At 41.8% G+C, this 23905-nt stretch overlaps 1 long non-coding RNA gene across 2 annotated transcripts in view; it reads left to right on the plus strand.

Annotated features, from left to right (window-relative positions):
* LOC149119554 (uncharacterized) overlaps window positions 1–23905 on the plus strand; it is a 135206-nt gene that overhangs the window by 10577 nt on the left and 100724 nt on the right. The gene's annotated exons all lie outside the window — the stretch shown is intronic.

A 23905-nucleotide genomic window follows, 5' to 3' on the forward strand; every position in this document is an offset into this window, starting at 1 on the left:
TCCCCAAATGGCCACAATGGCCAGATCCGAGCTGATCTGAAACCAGGAGCCAGGAGCTTCTTTCAGGTCTCCTAGGTGGGTCCAGAGGCCCAAGTGCTTGGGCCATCTTCCACTGCTTTCCCAGAACATAAGAGAGAGCTGGATCAGAAGAGGAGCAGCCAGGACTAGAACCAGTGCCATTATGGGATGCCAGTGACAAAGGTGGAGGATTAACCTACTGTACCACAGTGCTGGTCCTGGTTTGCCAACTCTTGATCTAAATGGAAATAATAGGGCTAAAAATTCTTGGGGTAAATCTTTGCAGATCCCATTTGAAAAATTTCTACCCCACATTTCTGGGAGATTCTAAGTGGAGTATGTGTGAGAATGGGTATGTATATATTTTAAATCATGTTTTCAAAGTTGATACAAGTAAAATACTGTTATTTTGGCAGAAGGAACAATTCAGAAATCCATGAAGAAATTCTGTGAATCTTTCCTGGATTCCTTCATTCTCACCATCCTTAGATAAACAATTTTAATAACTTAATTTACAACTAACACCTTGCTTCACAGTTGGGCATATTTATAAACATATATAGGTTGTTCATCTATTCCACACTTCTGATGGATCTCTTGTGTACACATGTGTCAGCATGTTTCCAAAAAAACTAGACAATATATATCATCTATCCACTCATGCCAATAGAGATATCTGTTATTCTAATTTGTATTGTGAAAAGTTGAAGTAATAGTATAATGAATGCCTATATAACTGTCATTTAGATTGAACAATTAACATTTTATTATATTTGTGTTTGTGCTTCTCTCCAGTTGTCAGGTTAAGCCATATGCAGTTGTTAGTATTTAACTGTTTGTGATATAAAACATAGCAATTTGGTAAAGGGCAATCTAATATTTCTTTTTTTCTGGAATATTTTTTTTTTTTTTTTTTTGACAGGCAGAGTGGACAGTGAGAGAGAGAGACAGAGAGAGAAAGGTCTTCCTTTTTGCCGTTGGTTCACCCTCCAATGGCCGCCGCTGCAGCCGGCGCACCGCGCTGATCCTGGCAGGAGCCAGGAGCCAGGTGCTTTTCCTGGTCTCCCATGGGGTGCAGGGCCCAAGCACCTGGGCCATCCTCCACTGCACTCCCTGGCCATAGCAGAGAGCTGGCCTGGAAGAGGGGCAACCGGGACAGAATCCGGCGCCCCAACCGGGACTCGAACCCGGTGTGCCGGCGCCGCAAGGTGGAGGATTAGCCTATTGAGCCACGGCGCCGGCTCGTTTCTGGAATATTTTAACAGTAAGTTACACAGGCACATTATGATACTTCACTCATAAGTACTACAGCATGCACTGCCAAAAAAATAGTTAAGATGCCCGCATCTCACATTGGAGTATCTGGATTTAGTTCGAGTTTTCCTAGCTCTGGCTCCTGACTCCAGCTTCCTGCTAATGTGCACCCTGGGAGGCAGCAGTGATGGCTGAAGTAACTGGATCCCTGCAACCTATGTGAGAGACATGGATTGTGTGGGTCTTTTAATTTAATTCCCTACCTTTCCCCCCCTGGTTTATCTTGACCTTTCGAAGAGACCTGGTCAGTTGCCTTTCAGAATATCCCACAATCTCTATCTGTGCAGTTGTTCTTCAAGGTGTTTAAATTGTTGCTCTGTTCCCTGTGCTTCCTGGACACTGAAAGTTAAGTCTAAAGATTTGGTTTGATTTAGGCTTGGTTATATTTGGGAAAACATGCTTGGCAGGAAAATTTGTGGATGGTTCTGTGTACTTTTATTGTGTAACATCAGGAGGCTATATCTGACTTTCCTATTGTAAGTAGTTTGATAGCTTGGTTAAGGCGGTAACTGCTGAATCCCTTTCTCATAAAGGTATGCTTTCCCCTTAACAGTCTGTTGAAATAAGTGTGATGTTACGTTGTATAACCTGTTTATATGAATAAATAGGAATAAACAAGCTACAGTTTAGGTGATTCAACCCTTCGTTTATTGGGGGAGATTGAATTGTTTCCATTTGTTCTTTTCACCGTTGAAATGGCTTCCTGAGTCATCTTGTGCTTAAGTAGTGGTTTAATGCTGTGGATAAGAGTCCCAGTGTGGGACAAGAAACATGTATATTTTAAATGTTGACACTTTACTTATTTGGCACTTAAAATTTTTGACATTAAAAAATTACTAAAAAATGTGTAACTCTTATCTATCAACAATACAAGAGTTCCTATTTCCCCCAATCTTCAGTATTATTGGATATAATTATCTGTTAAATCCCATCTCAGCTCTGAAGGATAATCCAATTTTATTAAGTGTTTCTTTGACTATTAGTTGAGGCTATACAACCTATTAATTTTTGACTATATTTTCTCTTCTATTCCTACTCTGTCTATTCCTGTAAACACTTCAGCCTGTTTCCAACTGTTGTATAAAAAATTAAGATTTTAATAATGTAGTCAAATGTGTCTTTGTTTTTATAATTCCTGGGTTACCTATCTTGTTTCAGAAGGTGTCCACACAATAAAACAATATAAAATACCTTAATTTTCCTTTTAAATTCTATTTATTATACGATATGAGGTAAAGGTCTAATTTTGCTTTCTTTTGGATAACTAGCAATTATGTCAGCACAATATGTTAAATAATCCATCCCTTTGACAAAGACTTGGAATTTCACCTTTATTGAAATTTAAATTTGTGAAACTTCCACCTTGGTATAATTTCTGCTCATGGAGTGAAGTTCCTAGATATGTTTGAGTCAATTTCTGAACTCTCCATGCTGGTCCACTGATTTCTGTATTCCTATACTGATAGCATCTCACTTTGATTTTTGTATTTTTAGAGTAACTTTTAACGGTGGCTAAGATACATTTTCACTATTTTTTCTCGTCAGAAGTGTCTGGGTAATTGGGCTGAGCATCTGTGTGGTGTTTAAGACACTACTTGGAATGTCCCTGCTGTCCTCCCAGTTCCAGTTCCTGCTAATGCACACCCTGGGAGGCAGCAGCTGATGATGTCTTTGTTGAATCCCTTCCACCCACGTGGGAGACTTTGGTTGAGCTCCTGGCTCCTGAGTTTAATCAGGTCCAGTCTTCACAGTTGGCACCATTTGGGAGTGAACCAGGAGATGCAAGACCTATCTCTATTTCTCTGCCTTTCAAATAAGTAAAATAAGTTAAACAAAGTTAAAAAAAAGTCTTAGCAATCCATTTGAAGCCATTTATTATTCTATATGCACTTTGAAATAATTTTCCTCTGTTCACAACTCAGTCCTTTTTAGGATTCCAGTTGGGATTGTGTTAAGTACATACATAGATGTATATAAAAGTGTATGTGTATACAATAAATTTGGGAGAAATTAATCTTTTAGTGATGTGATAAATTTAAATGTTTATGTATATGCATACATGTGTACTACATCCCTATATAATACATTAAGGCATGATTAACATATTAATGATAAGCCATATGACATTGAAATGATAACAAAAGAGACACTTGATCTTGGGCATTTTTTTGCCAAAAATACTCAGCTTTCACCTATGTTGCCCAAAACTCATGAAAATTTAGAGTTTTAGCTGAGAAGACAAAATTAAAAGATGTGGGTGTCACTGCAGTACAGTTTTCTGTTGAATTATAAAAGTTAAAGTGTTTTTCTGCTTGCTCTGGGAATAAAAGTATACTGGTGTATTCCTCTGATGTGTCAGTAAGGTATTCCCCAGTGTGCTTGAAAGCCTGTCTAGATACTATTAATGTCTTTGTAAATCCATTTATATCTGTCACACTATAATGTATATTCTCTGTGTCACCGTCAACATACAAATATTCCTTTTCTCACGTCATATTGGAGACTTCTAGCATGGGTCAAATGTCATTACAGTGTACTCTGCAGCTGTGTCACATGCTCTTTGTATCATTGGTGTGTGCTGGGCATCACCTTCCCAACTCACACACCCTGAGGTGCACAGTTCAAGGACCTGGAGAGCATGGGGTGGGTGGGAAAGCTTCTCAGGGGCCAGGGTTTTTGTCATCAGCAGTGAGGCTTCTCTGCACCTTTCCCAATTCCAGCTGCTTGACCGGCGGGAAATGAGAAAGGGTGGAATAAGTTGGATTTGGTTGGAAGAGTTAGGACTGTTCTGTGTGTGAGAGATACAGATAGTCTTGCTGGGGTGAGGGGTGGTGGCAAGGACTCTGGGTGGCAAAGACTCTGCTGAAGCCTGAATCCCAGCCCTATCACATCCTTGCCAGGGCCAGCTTGGTTGTGTGACTCAAACCACTTAGTACCTCAGTTTCCTTATCTGCAAAGTGGAGGTTAAAATGACCCTCACATTTTAGGGCTATGGTGAGGTTTAAAGGGTCTGATATATGTCATGCATTTGAAGTCATGCCTAGCATACAATAAGTACATTAGAAGTATTTGCTGTTCTGTTATTATTGTGATGATTTGTTCTTTGGGGGAAATTGAACACAGAAGCTGGGATTCTAAGGGGGAAAAGCACAAAGGAGAGGGTGTGAAGGTCTCTGAGAGAGAAGGCTAGAGTTTCAGAATGGGCTGAAGGAGAGAGTGAATGTGCAAAGCAAGACATTGCGATAGAAGTGCTGTCATAGGGACAACTCCTGCAGGGACTGGGGAAGAATTGAAATACTCAGAGCTGTGTATGACCTGTTATTATCTTAGTCACTCTGGGTCCTGGGTTAATAGCAGCATAACCCGTTCCAGACCTCTCTTGCTAAGGGTCCAGCCAGGATTGGCTGAGTTACTCAAAATGAAGGGTACCAATGGGCTGACCTGGGTAATGTATGGCAGAATGTAAATCAGTCTTCTCTACTTCCTACTGTTTTTTTTTAAATGGAAAATTTCAAGCACATCTAAACAATAAAAAACATAATAAGTTTTCATGAACCCATCACTTACCCCAAAGAGTAAGCAACTTGGGTTATTTTCTTCTTACCCTCTTTCGCGTCTCCATTGTCTGAATGCTTTGAAGCAAATCTCAGACATGAGTACATCGGCATCTTTAAAAGACAAGAAGTCTTTTTTAATTGTGGTAAATCAGTGTAACTTAAAATTTACATTTTAAGCATTTTCAGTGTGTACTTTAGTGACATTAAGTACTTTCCATTGTCGTGCAAATATCATCAGTACCATCTATCTCTAGACCCTTTTCATCATTCTAAACATAAACTGTACCCATTAAGCAATAACTCCCTATTTTTTCCTCCTTTCTAACCCCTGGAAACCACCTTTTTACTTTCTGCCTATGAATTTTAGGACTTGGGGTACCTCATACGAATGGAATCACACAATAATTGTCTTTTTTGTGTTTGGCTTATATCACTTACCATAATGTCTTCAAGGTTCATATATACTGTAGCATGTAGCAGAATTTCATTGCTTTTTGAGGCTGAATACTATTCCATTGTAGGTAAATAATTCATTTTTAAGCATAACCTCAATGCCATAATCACACCTACAAATCAGTAATTTCTTAATATAATTAGTTATTCAGGCAGTGTTTCAATCTCTCCAAAGGTAGATACACATCTCTTTTTAAAAACAGTCTTATGTTTGAAGCAGTATTGAACAAGGCCCATTCATTGAAACTTGTTATTTCTCTCATTTATCGTTTAATCCATGAACCCCTTTACTTTTTCCAAATTTCCAGTTTGTTTGACCTGTAGAATTTTCCAATCTAGATTATTCCATTTGTATCCCCATAGTCATTTAACATTTTACTTCGTCTTCTGTATTTCTTGTAAATTAGTAGTTAGATATAGAGGCTTGCTCAGATTGAGATTTAATTCTTTGGCATGAATGTTTCTTTTATTTATTTATTTATTTGACAGGTAGAGTTAGAGACAGAGAGACAGAGAGAAAGGTCTTCCTTCCGTTGGTTCACTCCCCAAATGGCCGCGAAGGCCACCATTGAACCGATTCAAAGCCAGGAGCCAGGTGCTTCCTCCTGGTCTCCCATGTGGGTGCAGGGCCCAAGCACTTGGGCCATCCTCCACTGCCCTCCCGGGCCCCAGCAGAGAGCTGGACTGGAAGAGGAACAACCGGGACTAGAACCCGGTGCCCATATGAGATGCCGGCACTGCAGGCGGAGGATTAACCAAGTGAGCCACGGCGCTGGCCCTGGCATGAATGTTTCATAAGTGGTGTCATACATAGATGCACATAGTATCTGACAATTTCTCTTCCTGTGATGTCACGTGGCACTTAGTGATCATCATTTAAGTTTATACTTAATCTGGAGATATTCTAATTCTCTCAGTCCTTCCTTGTTTATTAATTGGAATGCTGCTGCTACTTTTAAAAAATTTATTTATTTATTTGAAAGGCAGAGTTACAGAGAGGCAGAGGCAGAGGCAGAGAGAGAGAGAGAGAGAGAGAGGTCTTCCATCTATTGATTCACTCCACAGATGGCCACAATGGCTGGAGCTACACCAATCTGAAGCCAGGAGCTTCTTCCAGGTCTCCCACGTGGATGCAGGGGCTACTTTCGCTGCTTTCTTTCTTTTTTCTTTCTTTTTTTTTTTTGACAGGCAGAGTTAAACAGTGAGAGAGAGACAGAGAGAAAGGACCAGGACTAGAACCTGGGGTGCCAGTGCTGTAGGCGGAGGATTAGGCTAGTGAGCCGTGGCGCTGGCCCGCTGCTTTCTCAGACTGTAGTGCAGAGCTGGATTAGAAGAGGAGCAGCAGGGACTTGAACCTGCACCCATATGGGATGCCGGTACTGCAGGCGGAGACTTTACCTGCTACGCCACAGCGCTGACCCCTTTCTTATTCTTTTTTTAAAGATTTATTTATTTGAGACGCAGAGAGAGAAAGGTCTCTTCTGTGTGTTGGTCCTCTTCCCCGAATGGCTGAAAGATCTGGGGCCGGGCCAGGCTGAAGTCAGGAGCCAGGAGCTTTAACTGGATCTCTCATGTGGATAGAAGGGGCCCAAGCACTAAAGCCGTCTTTGGCTGCTTTCACAGGCTCATTAGCAGCAGTTTGAGTCCAAGCTGTTCGAGCTCCCTGCTAATGGCCTGGGCAAAGCAGTGGAAGGTGGTCCAAATACTTGGGTCCCTCCAACCCACATGGGAGACATGGATGAAGCTCCTGGATCCTGACTTTGGCCTGACCCAGCGCTGGCCATTGCAGCCATCTGGGAGTGAACCAGTAGATGGAAGACCTCTCTTAATCAAGAGGGAGAGAGAAATAAAGAGATCTTCCATCTGCTGATTCACTCCCCAGATGACTGCAATGGCTGGGCTGGGTCAGGCTGAAGCCAGAGCTTCATCTGGGTCTCCCATGTGGGTGCAGGGGCCCAAGCACTTGGGCTATCATCTGCTGCTTTCCCAGGCTATTAACAGGGAGCTGAATCGGAAGTGGAGCAGTCAAGTCCTGAATTGCCGTTAGTATGGGAAGCTGGCATTGCAGGAAGTGGTTTCACCCACTGTGTCATAACACTGGCCCCAAAGGTGTTTTTTTTTTTTTTTTTTTTTGACAAGCAGAGTGGACAGTGAGAGCGAGAGAGAGAGAGACAGAGAGAAAGGTCTTCCTTTTCCCTTGGTTCACCCCCCAATGGTTGCTGCGGCCGGCGCATCACGCTGATCCGAAGCCAGGAGCCAGGTGCTTCCTCCTGGTCTCCCACGTGGGTGCAGGGCCCAAGGACCTGGGCCATCCTCCACTGCACTCCCGGGCCACAGCAGAGAGCTGGCCTGGAAGAGGGGCAACCGGGACAGAATCCGGAGCCCCGACCGGGACTAGAACCCGGTGTGCCAGCGCCGCAGACAGGGGATTAGCCTATTGAGCCATGGCGCCGGCCCAAGGGTGATTTTTTTTTAAAGTTTATTTCAAAGGCAGAGAGGGAGACAGACAGACAGACACACAGACACACATCTTCTATTCACTGACTTCTTCCCCAGATGGCCACAACAGTCAAGTCTGAGCCAGGCTGAAGCCAGGAGCTGGGATCTCCATCCAGGTCTTTCACGTTGGTGGCAGGGGCCACGTACTTGGGCCACCTAATGCTTTCCCAGGAGCATTAGCAGGGATCTGCACTGGAAGCAGAGGAACTGGCATTAAAATATGGGATGCTGGTATTGGCTTGTGCCACAATGCCAGAACCCACAAAAGTGATTAATGAGAGTTTAAATTTTTTTTATATTTTGAGAAATTTTATTAACTGATAGATTTTTCAAATATGTGATATATCCAACTCCATTTCACTGTTATTTTTACTGATATGCAAATGAATCCCTCTGGTCAGTAAGAAACAATTCAAGTTGATTCCATAGTTCTTTTGACATAGCACCAGGATTATTATAATTTCTTTGCCTCCTGGTTTAACAAGGTAATCCAGAGTCATCTGACACATTTCCTGCTTTTGATATTTCTCCAAAATGTCCTGGGTCCTCTTAGTGTGAAACGGTATTCAGCAATCACAATCTGATCATGGAGTAATCATTACTGTTGGCTAGGTCTTCTTATTTAATAGTACATTCTTGTTTCTAATCACAAAAACAATGCATATTCATTGTATAACCTTTGGAAGACCTCATGAATAAGACTATCATGACATCATATACATATATATTATATATGATGTCTTCTGTTGACCTTTGAGGCTTTCACTTTTATGTATATATTACATCTCTAGAAAAAGCATCCCAGGATTTTCTCTCCTGTGTGTTTTCATTCAGCTTCTTCACAGTCCATGATGCCAACTGACGTTGTCAGTACAATGAAACGAGTCTAGTGGGATGAGACTTTTTCTCCTCAATTTATGTGTTAAAAACAAATATTACTAGGCCGGCGCCGCGGCTCACTAGGCTAATCCTCCGCCTAGCGGCGCCGGCACACCGGGTTCTAGTCCCGGTTGGGGTGCCGGATTCTGTCCCGGTTGCCCCTCTTCCAGGCCAGCCCTCTGCTGTGGCCCGGGAGTGCAGTGGAGGATGGCCCAGGTGCTTGGGCCCTGCACCCCATGGGAGACCAGGAAAAGCACCTGGCTCCTGGCTCCTGCCATCGGATCAGCGCGGTGCGCCGGCCACATCGCGCTGGCCGCGGCGGCCATTGGAGGGTGAACCAACGGCAAAGGAAGACCTTTCTCTCTGTCTCTCTCTCTCACTGTCCACTCTGCCTGTCAAAAAAAAAAAAAAAAAACAAAAAAAAAACAAAAAAAAGCAAACAAAAAAAAAAACACAAATATTACTTGTAAGAATGAGACAGGGTTTGGCATCAATTGTATTAGTGGTTTCCATTTTTGTACGTGTAAGTGTAGAGGAAACTTGGTAATCTATCATCAAATTATTTTTAATCATTTATTAGCTGACAACTCAATTTAGTCTTCCTTCAGCTTTGTTGAAAGCAAAGACTTGGAAACCACTTTACTTGTAATGCAATTTGTTACCTAGCCATTAGCATGTCCACCTTTTGGCCACTTATGCCAGTAGTATATTTGGGATTTTATTTGACATCCTGGAGGTTTTTTTAAAAAGTTTGTTTATTTTCATTTACTTGGAATGCAGAGACAGAAAGAGAGATATTCTACCCAGTGGTTGACTCCCCAGATGCCCTAAACAGCCAAGGCTGGGGAAGATTGAAGCCAAGAGCCCAAAAACTCCCTCTGGGTCTCCCACATGGATGTCAGGGGCCCATGTACTTGAGCTGCCTCTCAGGGGTATCAGGGGACAACATCTCATAGTCAGTTTCTAAAGGGAAGGTTTTGAAAGGGGAGACAGACATTAGAACCTACGACTCCTTTATAAATGTGCTTTTGGGAGATCATTTTTAGGAAAGAGGGTATAAATTTGAGGATCTAGAAACCAATTCCTTTAAAATTGTCAACATGGACTCCTGGGAATGTCTTTAGGATACTTCTGGGTATGTGAGCATAACCTAGTCTGAGATTTTTCGCTCTGGAATCCTGAGTCTAGGTTCTAGAATTTCCTGTGAGATGACTCAGAATTTGATTCTGGTGATAACAAGCATGTGAGGAGTGAGAGTAAAATTGTCTTGTGCAATGTGAGGAGGAGGAGGAAAAGGCAGTATTTCTAACTTAATATTTAGTTTATGTTATACATATTAAATGTGTGTATAATTAAATAAATACTGTAGATAGATATTTGTTATTTCATCCACATCCACAAGGGCTTATATACTCATGTTTAAGAATTTTTAGTGGGATTACATTGTAAATTGCTTTATTTTTTTTTAATTTGGGAGACAACAGAGAAAAACAGGTAGAAACAAGGCTCTCAATCCCTGGTTCACTCTCCCAATGCCTATGACAGCTGCATCTGGGCGGGGGGGACTGGAGCTGGAAGTGGGGAGCTAGGACTGCAGTCCAGGTTTCCCATGTGAGTGGCAGGACCCAATCAATCACCTGATACCTCCCTGGGTTTTTCATTAACATGAGCTGGAGTAGGAGCCAACACCAACTATCGAACCCAGGTACTCTGATATGGATTGTGAGTGTCTTAACTGGCGACTTACATGCTAGGCCGAATGCCCACTTTATAGTATTTAAGTTTGACAAAATCATTTTAGGGGGCGAGCTTTATATTGCCAGTGTACTTGTATATTTTGCATTGGCTGTACACTACAAAAAGAAAACCTTAACTCATATAGAGAAATGGTTGCAAAAGTAACACTTTGAAGTGGCTTGCCATGGAATTTTATGACTCATTTGGATGTAAATTCATCTAGATTCATGTAAGAGGAATTATGAGACATTTGAGTTCCAAAGTTAATCATTAGCAACACCTAAAAGCATTCCCTTTTTCAAAAAGCAGTAAGTGTACAATTTGGAGACTCAAAGTGTTTCTAGCCATTATTTACATATTATGATACAACTTTTGATGTCATTTAAAGAACACTTTGACCTTTTGCTGTCGTTTTTGTTTTAAAAATGTTCTTTGGAACTTTCAAAACAATCAAATGCATTTTTTCCTTGAGAACTTCTTGCTTTGTTTCAGTCTTATTTATGACATTTATTTGCAGTTCTGAAACCAGATAATGGTGTAACCCTATATAGATTGCTCTGAATATTAAACATCTATTCAACAAAATCTTTGGGCATAACTCAAGCCAGATCTGCAGTAGTAGAAACCAAACCCGAGCCTGAGACTCATGGAACTCAGTGTAGTTGAGTTGATGAGTAGTAAATAAATAATGACAAAATATATGTTTTCATGATAGAAAAGAATAATATATTGTGTGAGAATAATAAGGGGTGACTGTTTTAGATGGGATGGGCAGGGAGGCCTCTCTGAAGTGGTGACATTTAAGATGAGACTTGATGGTAAGAAGAAATCTGCTGTAATCTGGGAGAAGAGCGTCCCACTCAATGGAATCAGCCTGGATGGCATTTCTGTGAAGGGAAAGTTCCTGATGTGTTTGACAGAGGGAGACCAGATCATGTGGCTGAAGCATATTTGGTGTACTAGCTTCCTGTTATTGCTGTAACATATGACTACAAACCTAGAGGCGGAAAACAACCCATGTTCACACTTCTGGAGGTCAGAAGTCTGAGCTGGATCTTCTGGGGCTAAAATCAAGGTGCCATCTGTGCTGCAATTCCTGTGCAGGCTCTCGGTCTTGGCACCTTTTCTGGCTTCTGGAGGCCACCTGCATTCCTTGGCTCATGACCTTCATCTTCAAAGAATATCACTCCCGCCTCTGCTTCCATTCTCACTTCTCTTTCTCTGACTCGGAGCCTCCTGTCTCCCTCTTAGAAAAACCTGTGTGATTGCACTGGGCCCATCTGGATAACCCGGGATCCTGCAGAGACTCTTTCGCCAGATAAAGGAACATTCAGAAGTTCCAGAGATTAGGGTACAGAAATTTTGGGAGCTATTTTTCTTCTTAAATGTTTATTTATTTATCTTTATATATTGGTAAATCAGAGAGAGAGAGAGAGAGAGAGAGAGAGGGAGAGAGAGAGAGAGAGAGAAGAAGAAGAAGGAGGAGGAGGAGAAGGAGGAGGAGGAGGAGGAGGAGGAGGAGGAGGAGGCGGCGGCGGCGGCGGCGGCAGCTTCCACCTACCAAATTTGTTTAATTTGAACTACTGCAACAAAAGACCCCACAATATTTTGGCTTACACAAGATAGAAGTTTATTTCTCTTTTATGTGATGATTCCAAAGAAGGCAGTCCTGGACTGGGAAGTGGCTCTGCTCTACCAGGTCATTCACAGATGCAGGCTCACTCTGTCTTGTTGATCTGCTAGCTTGAATGTGCGTCTTCCTGGTCAGAGTCTAGGATGATTGAGTCCACACTCTAGGCAGTGGGAAGCTGGAAAGGAACTACAGGAATACACACCCATTCCTTTTATGAGCATGACCCCAAAGAGGCACATGGCATTCCACTTAAATCTCAACCCCTAGAACTTTGTCAGTGGTTTCATCTGGCTGCAAGAGAGGCTGGGAGATGTAGTCTTTGGTTGACCATGAGTTCAGCTAAAATTCAGTTGTTCTTTTATTAAAGTAAGGAGAAAAAAATGGAAATCTGTCTAACAAATTGCTTTATAAAGATACTGATTTCTTGTTTTATTTTAAGAATTGGTACTAGCACCTTGCCATGAGACAGCCATTGACCTTCAAAATAAAAAAGGAAATTGGGATTCTTGCTGCCCACATAATTATAAACATCTCTGAAAAGTCTAATTTAAAGAATACTCCTTAATATAATTGACAGTTTGCATGGCATTGTTCAACCCTATTATGAAAGACACTGATATCTTAGTAATACTTAGGGATTGCCTGATAGAATACAAATGACTGAAGTTGAAAGCATTGTGGAATCATTGTTGATACAAGCTACTAGTCCAGTTTGTTCAGTAAGGGGTCTGCTACATTATTATTAACTTTTTGCTAATAAATAAAAAGTTATAATCATACCTAAAGACTGTATTCCTTTTGAATAAATGACAAGTGGTTTATATGCTGAAAGTCTTCATTACAGTTATTTGGAAGCATATATGGAAAAACAATCAAAAAGAAATACACAAGTCTATATTCTTAACACTGGTGAATTTCAGATTTCAGGTAACATAAGCCCTTGAACAATTTAATGAACTATGCCTGTTCTTGGATTCCAGTCCAGATGTTTTAGATAATAGTGCTGATAAGTTGGAAGCAGTTTGCTTGTCTACCATTCATCTAATAGATATCAATTGAGCACATACTATGTATCAGGCACTGTTCTAGATGATTGGGGCACATCAATGAATAGAAAAAAATCCCTTCATGAAATTTACATCTGTGTTGGACTATCAGTATTTTGTAAAAATTGTGAACTTTAAGTTGAAATATTCCTTATGTATAGCAAAGTTCAAAAATCACTGAAAAATCTGTATTTTCCTCAAGAGAACAAGTCACTATAACCAGACCTCAGATGGTCTTTGTGCTACCTCAGTTCTATCCTGTGGAAGTAACTGCTATCCAGACTTTAAACACCATAGATCACCTTTGCCCACTTTTGAACATTATATAAATTTATATTTAGTAATACTCTTATGTGGCTGGGCTCTTTTCTCAGCATTTAAAAACCATTTTATTAAAAATTTTTATTTGCTTATTTTTATTTGAAAAAGAGAGGGAGGAAGGGAGAGGGAGAGAAGGAGAGAGGGAGAAAGAGAGAGAATATCTTCCATATCTTCACTCTCCATATGCCTGCAACAACCAGGGCTGGTCCAGGCAGAAGCCAAGATCCCAGAAGTCAATTTAGGAATCCCATGTGGGTGGCAGGGACATAAGTACTTGAACCTTTATCTGCTGCCTCTCAGGGTTTGCATGCAGGAAGCTGGATTGGAAGTGGAGGACTTGAACCATGGCGCTCCAGTATGGGATGTTGGCCTGCCAGGTGGCATCTTAACTGCTGTGACAATGCTCCCCAGCATTTTGTCTTACATAGTTGCAATTCATTTATTCTCCTTACTGTATAGTATTCTGTTGAGTGAGTATACCACAATTGAATACATTTTGGTTAGGTATGGAATTAGTCATGGAACTGCCATCTTGTGGGAATGCACATGTTAAAGTTAAGAAGATATTGACAATTTTCTGAAGTGTTTGAACAAATTTACTCTTTGCTCCCAGAAATGTAGGAGAGTTTTAGTTGATCTATGTCCTTGTCAGCACTTGATGTTATCTTTTTGATTTTAGCTATTTCGTGGATGTGTAGTGATAACATATTGCAGTTTTAACTTGCATTTCCTTAATTGCTAAATGAGGCCCCTTCCCCTGTATTTATTACATCCCTTTGGGTACCCACTTTTGTCAATGTCTGATCAATGCTTTTGCCATTTTTCTATCGAATTGTCTATTGCTTCCTAAAGAGCTTTTCTCTATGTGTGTTGTGACATCTTGCTTTGAAAGATCCTATGTATGCTTATATAATCAGATATAAATTTTGTTTGGATAGTTTTTCTAATAACACTAAGCTGTTTAATTTATGCTGAAAGAACTAAGAACCTTATTTTTATGCTCACTGTGTGTTCAAAATGATGCTGTAACTTGGCGAGGACCACAGAACTATTTTAAAAAGTTCCCTGCTTCAACTATGCTGATGACTTGTGCACTGTTTTAACATGATAAAAGGTTACTGCCTGTGACAAATTCAGCCACCATTTTATTCTGTCTTTAAATGACCTCGTGAGAGCATTTTAGGTACATTATTTTCATTTTATGTACTACCAATTGCTAGAGAAAGATTCATTTGATTCTAATATGTTATTTTTTGTTGTTTCATCTCCAGCCCAATCAATCTCATCACCCCCATCACTGAGTTTTTGTTTAAAATGTCCTGTTTTTAATCTGTAATCCATTTTCAGCTTTACAGGTAATAATTTCAAACCATCTGAAAAAATTGTAAATAATAATAGCCCACAGAGATTGTCGGATACCAGGTAGAGTTCTGTTCATGTATTTTAACTCACTTAACCCATATGAGGTAGGTGCTGTTTTTAGCTTCATTTTACAGATGATGAAATCAAGGCCCAGGAGAAGTAACTTGGCAAAGAAAACTATTAAGTAGGAAACTCAGGATTTTTAACTCTAGAACTTAGTCCTTAATTTCTCCAGCCTTTCTCTGGCTCTGTCAACTTGATATGGCAGATTTGCCACTGGTACATGTCACATTTTTCCCTTTACTGTTAGCACTATTGGGTGTGTGGAAATCTGGGTCAGGGTGTTACATGAATTGTGCCTGCTGGGGTCCTTGCAATTGGGTGTCAAAGGAACATGGCTTTCTTCTTACTGTCCTTCCACAAAGCTCAGCGAGTGCATTTGCCCTCTGCCCTTCCTGGCATGGGTTGACTCTTGGCCCTCTGGTTTATAGCTTTGGAAGCCAGGCGATCTCTTTTCTTCTTTTGTCTCATGTTTGGATTTGGGGCAGAGAGAGACCCTCTTTGGATCTTGAGCCTCAGCAATGCTTTCCACCCTAGGTACAGGGGCTCTGTATCAGTATTTTGGGCGCAAACTCAGCTAATGACAAAGCTGTATTGTGACTTTCTATTTGCTGCTGTCTCATGCAAATCTCAATGGGATAGCAGCAATGTTTTGGCCCATACAAATGATGCTGGGGGTTATTAAATATGATTTTCATTTAGGAAGTAGAGCCCCTGGGTGGCTCTTATCTTTGTTTGGGGAAACAAATTGGCCCTTCTCTAGTTTCTGAATATTCAAATAGAATTGGGTATGGAATTCTGTCTTGGACCTCGTCCAAAGGATTCTAATTATCAAGGCAAGCTAATAACCAGGTATAAAGTAGTTATGCCTACAAGATACTCCTGTGGTCTACACCCCAAGCATGAAGTTGGAGTAAAGGTTTGTTTATTTGTATCTTCTTATGACTGTGATTTCTTCTTTTTTAATGGATACTTGTTTCTTCTGCCATAATCAGAAGCAAAAAATTTGAAAATATCTGTGTTCAAAAAGGAAGAGGGAAACTCAGTAGGAAAAAAAACCCTCCCCCCACCCCAACACTCACACTTTTTACTTTTGGTTTAATCAATTAGGGAATGTTTTGGCTTTGCTTTTTCCACTGTGGCACGGATGACCCTGTTCAGAACATTGCAAGTATGAATTTGTCTAAATTGTATTTAGTGGGAATTATTAAGTAAGGACCTTGGGAGGCAGGCTCACTGTCTGGAATTTGCTCTCTAACCTGCAGTGGTTTGCTAGTATTTTTGTGAGCTGATTAGTTCTGCCGGATTCGCTCTGTGAGGCCGTGTTGCTTATATGTCTGGCAGACCCTACTGTATTCAGGCAACAAATAGAGACCAATGTGGGTGGCTTAAGTTATGAGAACTAAAATCTTAACAATGAGAAATAAGGAGTTTATCAGGAACAATTTGTTACCTTTGGATCTTGGGTCTTTTTCACTCCTTGTTCTTTGAGTCATTCCTGTTCTACCAAGTGTTGAGCTTTTTTGAGTGGTAGGAATGAGCTCAAGAATGTGATAGTAGGATAGCAATATCTTACTCCCTCTACCCTCACCCTCTGAGCTCTCAGCATAAATTTTTCTTCTCATCTATTCTATTCTGATTTTGTGATCTTCTTTTCAAAAAATTTATTTATTTATTTGAAAGGAAGAGGGGGAGAGAATGAATGAGAGAATATCTCCCATTCTCTGGTTCACTCTCTAAATGGCTGAAACAGCTATGGCTGGGCCAGGATGAAGCCAGGAGCCAGGTATTCCATCTGGGTCTCCCACGTGGAGATCAGGGACCTACGTACTTGAGCTATTACCTGCTGCATCCCAGGGTGTGTTTTAGCAGGAAGCTGGATTGGAATTCAGCCAAGGCTCAAACCCAAGCACTCTGATAAGGGATGTGGGCATCCCAAGCAGCAGGTTAACCATTGTGCCACTCACTCTTGATTCTGTGATCTGATTTGCTAGTGGGGTTTGGGTGGGAGAAGATTTTATTATTTGGTAATACAGAAATCTCCACTAAGTATTAAAATAAAAAAAGATTTTCTTTTTTTAAAATTTTTAAAATATTTATTTTATTTATTTGAAAGACAGAGTTACAGAGAGAGAGGCAGAGACACAGAGAAAGGTCTTTCATCTGCTGGTTCACTCCCCAGATGGCCGCGATGGCCGGAGCTGCGCTGACCCGAAGTCAGGAGCCAGGAGTTTCTTCCGGGTCTCCCACGTGGGTGCAGGGGCCCAAGGGCTTGTGCCATCTTCCACTGCTATCCCAGGCTATAGCAGAGAGCTGGATTGGAAGAGGAGCAGCTGGGACTAGAACCGACACCCATATGGGATGCCAGTGATTCAGGCCTGGGCTTTAACCTGCTGTGCCACAGTGCCTGTCCCCAAAATTGATTTTCTTAAGACACACAGTAAAAATTAGATTCCAGAATGAGTAATTTTACAAAGCATGACCTCCTTGCTGTATGGCTTTCTTATATTTTCAAGTGTTTATTAATTCATTAGAAATGAGAAATTTAAGAGACTATATGATTTGTAGGTCTATAATATCACATGATAAATTACGGTGATGGGAATGTTCCAGGATCTTGCTTACTCATGAATACAGATGGAATTGTATTAACAGTAGGAATCCTCTCCAAAAGGATTTCTGTTAGTCATGGGCGGGCCTGTATGTACTTACAAATCATTATGCTATGCCAGTCATGCTGTTTCTCACACCCCAAGTCCTTCTCATGGATGCCATTTACCGGTGACACTGCTTGATGGGACCTTTTTATGGAGTACGGAGACCACCTCTTTCTCCAGCTCTTCATTGTGCGTGTCGGCACCAGAGAGTCCAAAGAATTGCTTTTGTGGGGCTGGTGCTGTGGCATAGAAGGTTAAGTCTCAGCCTGCAGTACTGCATCCCATTTGGGCACTGATTTGAGTCCCAGCTGCTCCTCTTCTGATCCAGCTCCCTGCTATGGCCTGGGAAAGCAGTGGAAGATGCCCCAAGTGCTTGGACCCCTGCACCTACGTGGGAGACCTGGAAGAAGCTCCTGGCTCCTGGCTTTGGCCTGGCCCAGCCCCAGGCATTGTTTCATTTAGGGAGTGAACCAGCAGATGGAAGATATCTCTCTCTCTGCAATTCTGCCTTTCAAATAAATAAATATTCAAAAAAAGAGTTGCTTTTGTTACCCACCAAGTCGTGCCTCATAGAATCCTTAATGGAAATTGCTTTTCCATGTACTTTCAGTTTCTCTGTGTACCTCTTTTGGCTGGAGCTCAGGCTTTGTCTGCTGGGCCTATTGGGAGAACTGCCAGGGCATTCTCTACTTTGCTACCTCTTATTCTCTCATCTTGTACCCAAGCTTAGCTGCCTCCCCCAACTTTAATAAAAAAAAATCAATACTCACAGAAAAATTCCTTTGTTGGGGCTGTGCTGTCTTCTTTAGACACATGGTTTCAGATTGATCAAGTCCCATGCTCTGGTTAAGCAGCCTGGATTGGGACACTCCCAAGTTTCCACGTTAAAACCTTCCTACCTTGAGAAGGTGCTGAAGATGGTGATGAGCCTTGGGGACTTCTAGTATACTCCCTGGTTGGCTTCCCTGCCTGCCCCCTGATTCTTATTTTGTTTCCTCTATCCTTCTCTTTGGATAAAGCATAACTTTGGTGAGATATGTTCATGTTCAACCTGTTTGATGTTTTGCATTAGTGAGAGTTAACATTTCACTCCACCCTGTATTTTTTTTTTTTTAATTTTTGACAGGCAGAGTGGACAATGAGAGAAAGAGGGACAGAGAGAAAGGACTCCACCCTGTATTTTGGTCAGTACATTTAAGAATCAGAGTGCCTGGGTTCGAGTCCTAGTCCCTGCTGTCTGTTCCAACTTCCTGGTAATTTACATCCTGGGAGGCAGCAGGTGATGGCTCATGTACTTGGGCTCCTGTCACCCATGTGGGAGACCTGGACTGAGTTCCCAGCTCCTGACTTAAACCAGGCCCCTGGATTCTGTAGGCGTTTGGACCAGCAGATGGGATCTCTCTTTTTCTGTCTCTCCTCTCCTCAGATTAATGAATAAAATTTTTATAAAAAGAACCATATTGGTAATATTTTGACTGTGCCTATGATGGTTTAGGGGATATTGCTTTCCTGTTAATGCCCGTGTGCAAGATGTGTTGGACTGCAACGGTTCTCATATTTGCCTATCAATTAGAATCACCTGGAGAACTTGAACAGCCTGCTCATACCCTCCTCCAGAGGTTCTCATTTGATTGGTCTGGGGTCCAGTAAGGCCCATGTGTCAGACCAAGTCTTGATACTGAAGAGAGCAACTGTGGGAACCCTGACCTATGATCCCAGGTGCCACTTAATTTGTAAGAAATCAGAAATCACCACACACATCCTTGTGGCTCTACATTGCCTGTTGATATATTTTACAAGAAAAATCTGGGCACAATAATATGACCATCCAGCATGAAACTGGCAGCTTTCAATTTAGCACACTTCAAACCATTTCATGAACACATGGATTTTCTAAATTCCATTCTCATTATTTTACTTTTCCAGTTTTCCTTTCTTTTCTGTGGAGAATATTCTCTGACAGCCCACAAGAATGGAATGAAGATGAGGTTAGGAACATCCATATAAATGAGAATATGACATTTTTCTGAGATCTGTGTAAGTTTAAATTAAGACTGCACCTGCACAGATGTCAGAAGTAGGCCCCCATCCAATATAATATAAATAGGTCATTATTACAGTTGAGGGCTTATGGTGGTTACTATACAAGACAGCAGTAGGGATTTCAACAGGGAAAGGTGAGGCCAGTGTGGGTAACATGATCCCCATAGTCCTGAGGATTCTGAGTGTTTTCCTGGAGCACGAGGGCAACACACATGTGCAATGGAGCTCGGGAAATTCAGCATTGCAGCAGCTCTCCGGGCTTCTTGATATGTACATGCACATGTTGCCACGGCAAGAGAAAGCATCACAGCATTAACTCAGATTGTGAGATAATTATGACTTATTCACAGCACTGCAGGCCGATTACAATAATGATTACATTTCTCTAACAGTTTCCTCCCATCCTCCTTCCTGTCCCCGGGAAGCCTAAAGAACTTTACTCATTTATTTTCACCACGCGCCCATAGTTTAGTTGCATTCGTTTCCTTAAACCACAAAGGCATGAACCAAAGGGGCGGAAAAAAAGAGTCACTCAAGTTCATGAGATAAGACAGAATTCAAACCGACCTCAAAATCAATTGCCTTCACCTGCTTAGGTTTTGCTAGGTTGTGAAGGAGAGTAAATACTCACATCGCACAGGTTCCTTCAAGCTGGCCTTAACTAGAGCAATAGAGAAAGGCTGAAAAAGAGGCAGGGGCAGTCACCAAGCATAGATGACATGTTGTTAGATTTCTCTTTGAAGGTACTGACTGGACAGAAGAGGTAGCATGGAGGAGCGTGTTAATGTCTTGGAAACTGCAAGTAAATAGGCAATAATAACCACTTTGCCAAGGGGTTTAGCAGTATTTACTGAAGCTGAAATACATCTCTCCTATAATCTGGAAACTCCACTTCTCAGTATATCCCCAAGAGAAACAAATGCACATGTCTACCAAAAGGCATGCATGGCAAGACTGTTCTTGATGGCTTGCTTTGTTTTATACATTTTTTTTTAAAAATTTTGTTTGAAAGTCCGAGAGACAGAGATAGAGATAGAGATAGAAATAGACAGCTTCCATCTGCTGGTTCACTCCTCAAATGCCCACAACAGCCATGGGTGGGCTAAGCCGAAACCAGGAGCCCACAACTCCATCTGGATCTCTGATATGGGTGGCAAGGACCCAAGCACTTGAGCCATTTCCTGCTGCTTTCCAGGGAATGTATTAGCAGGAAGCTAGATCAGCAGCCATGTGGCCAGGACTTGAACCAGACACTCTAATACAGTATGCAAGTTTCTCAAGTGGTGACTTGACTTGTGTGCCAAACACCTGACCCTATAATGGCTTTATTACTAATAGTCCCAAACTGGACAACCTAAATGCCTATCAATAGAATAATTTATAATATGTGTATACAATGCAATACCACTCAGCCAAAATAAGCAAGAAAACAAAGTATGGCTTCTCAAAGACATGAAAGAGACTGGTCACAAAAGAATACAGGCTGTATGATTCATTGATGTTAAGGAGAATAACAGGCAAAACTAACAGATGGCCATGGAGAGCAGAATAGTGGCTACCTTTAAGGGTGACTATTGACTGAGAGGGGCATGAGAGAGCCTTTTGAGTGCTGGAAATATTCTAGATCTTGGTTTGGTGGTTGTGATCCAGGTGTGTACATTTGTCAAGATGTATGAGCTCTATACTTGAAATCTATACTGTGTGTGTGTTGTGCCCCAAAACAGATAAAGACAAAAATACAGATAGGGAGAGGCATTGATATCAAAACATCACAATAAAAAAATCAAGAGTAGAGTTATGTGAAGTGAAAACATAAATGTGGGTTTTATTATTTATATTAAATTATTTTATTTCAATGAATAGGAATTATTTGTATGTGATGATAAATTACTAGCCTTCAAAAATCATGTGATAGGCAATTAGCAAAATAAATCTGTGTACTTCCTTATCCCTCTATGAGTAAGATAGCAATTGAATTTTGTATTTATTATGAAGATATCTGTGTCAGACTCTTCTGGCTGACTACATAAAGCCCATTATCAGCATTTTATCCCTCATAAATTTTTCATTATAGGTGGAGTCAAAACCAGCAACTCGTTTTCTTAGCATCCCTTTCACATTTTTTTTTTTTTTTTGACAGGCAGAGTGGACAGTGAGAGAGAGAGACAGAGAGAGAAAGGTCTTCCTTTGCCGCTGGTTCACCCTCCAATGGCCGCCGCTGCAGCCGGCGCACCGCGCTGATCCTGGCAGGAGCCAGGAGCCAGGTGCTTTTTCCTGGTCTCCCATGGGGTGCAGGGCCCAAGCACCTGGGCCATCCTCCACTGCACTCCCTGGCCATAGCAGAGAGCTGGCCTGGAAGAGGGGCAACCGGGACAGAATCCGGCGCCCCAACCGGGACTAGAACCCGGTGTGCCGGCGCCGCAAGGTGGAGGATTAGCCTATTGAGCCACGGCGCCGGCTCCCTTTCACATTTAACACCTAGATCCTGCGCCTCTCTCTTTTTCTAAAAATGTGAGAGGCAGAGAGGGACAGAGGCAGAGCAAGAGAGAGCATTCCCATCCAATGGTTCACTTTCCAAAGGCCCCCAATAGCCAGGAACCAGTAACTCATTCCAGGTCTCCCTTGAGAGTGGTAAGAGCCCAATTATTTCTCCTATGGTCTAGCAAGAAGCTGGAATCAGGAGCCAGAGTGTGGAGTTGAACCCAGGTACTCTGATGTGGGAGATGGGGCATCCTAGCCACCGTCTTAACCACTAGGCCAAATACCCACCCCTAGATTCTGTCTGGGAGGATAGTCAAAGAATTTGTAGATTTTTTTTTTTTTGACAGGCAGAGTGGACAGTGAGAGAGAGAGACAGAGAGAAAGGTCTTCCTTTGCTGTTGGTTCACCCTCCAGTGGCCACGGCGGCCGGCGTGCTGCAGCCGGTGCACTGCACTGATCCGATGGCAGGAGCCAGGTGCTTCTCCTGGTTTCCCATGGGGTGCAGGACCCAAGCACTTGGGCCATCCTCCACTGCACTCCCTGGCCACAGCAGAGAGCTGGCCTGAAAGAGGGGCAACCGGGACAGAATCCGGCACCCCGACCGGGACTAGAACCTGGAGTGCTGGCGCCGCAAGGCTGAGGATTAGCCTATTGAGCCATGGTGCTGGCCATGTAGATGTGTTTTACTACTGCTACAGCATTTTTAGCTTTCACTTCATTTTCACTAGGAGAAATGGGAAGACAAGTGTAACGCCCTTGGGTTTCACCGTAGTGAGGATGGAGAGAGGGAGGGAGGGAGGGAAGTATGGTTACCTTCTTAGTCTTTCTCTGTGAAATACCTGAAATCTGTTCTCTTTATAATAATAAAAATTTAAAAAGATTTATTTGAAAGGTAGAACTTTAGCTTTAGCTTTAGGGATATGGAGAAAGAGAGAGTGATCTTTTACCTGCTGGTTTACTTCCCAAAGCCAGGAACCTGGAACTCCATCCAGGTCTCCTACAGGGATGGTGGAGGCCCAAGTACTTGGGCCATATTCTGCTTCCTTCCCAGGTGATTAGCAAGAAACTGGATCAGAAGTAGAGCAGTGGAGACTCGAACCATCACTCATAGGAGATGCTTGTATTGCAAAGCAGTGGTTTAACCTGCTGTACCACAACACTAGCTCCACCATGCCTCCATTTTAATTTTGGGCCTGTAGATAGTCTTATGAGCTGGTGAGCAACAAAGATGTAGGGGGAGGGCTGTGGGGGGAGGCAGACCAAGTGTGTCTGCCAGAGATTTCTCTCCTTTTGTTGGTCCAGACAATAATGGGCCAAACAAGAAGCTCTTTACAAAAAGGGATAACAGACAATGAGTAGAATTTGGAACAAAGAAAACCACATTTCTCTATGGAGAATTAATGCACTCTTGCAATTAAATAGCCTTAGAATTTGCCTAATTTAAAGGATGGTTAAAATATAAATAACTTAGATCTCTGGGATAATTGGATCATTCCCATTGGGCTATTAAAAGAAAAGGGTCCCCACATTCTTTCTCTTATTTTCTTAGAGTAAAACCAGCCAGGGTGGGCTTCATGGTTCTTATCACTTTGTGTAAGAAGGCTTTGAACACAAAATTGCTTATAAACAGAATGAGAAAGAAGCATTCATTGGAACATCTAACAGGATAGAAGAATTTAGGGTGAAAGTAAAGGTTTTCTCAAAATTAGAATGGAAACCTGGAAAGAAAAGAACAAATCCATAATTAGGTGTTTATAATTAACTCAAAGTTGTACAGTATGGGATCTCTCCTTACACATAGCAATTATGCAGAATTCAAATTTTCCATTTACTTTTTCAGTTTTT

The sequence above is a fragment of the Oryctolagus cuniculus genome, chromosome X (genome assembly GCF_051225735.1).
Source record: "Oryctolagus cuniculus isolate XC-2025 breed Fujian yellow rabbit chromosome X, ASM5122573v1, whole genome shotgun sequence".
Lineage (NCBI taxonomy): Eukaryota > Metazoa > Chordata > Mammalia > Lagomorpha > Leporidae > Oryctolagus > Oryctolagus cuniculus.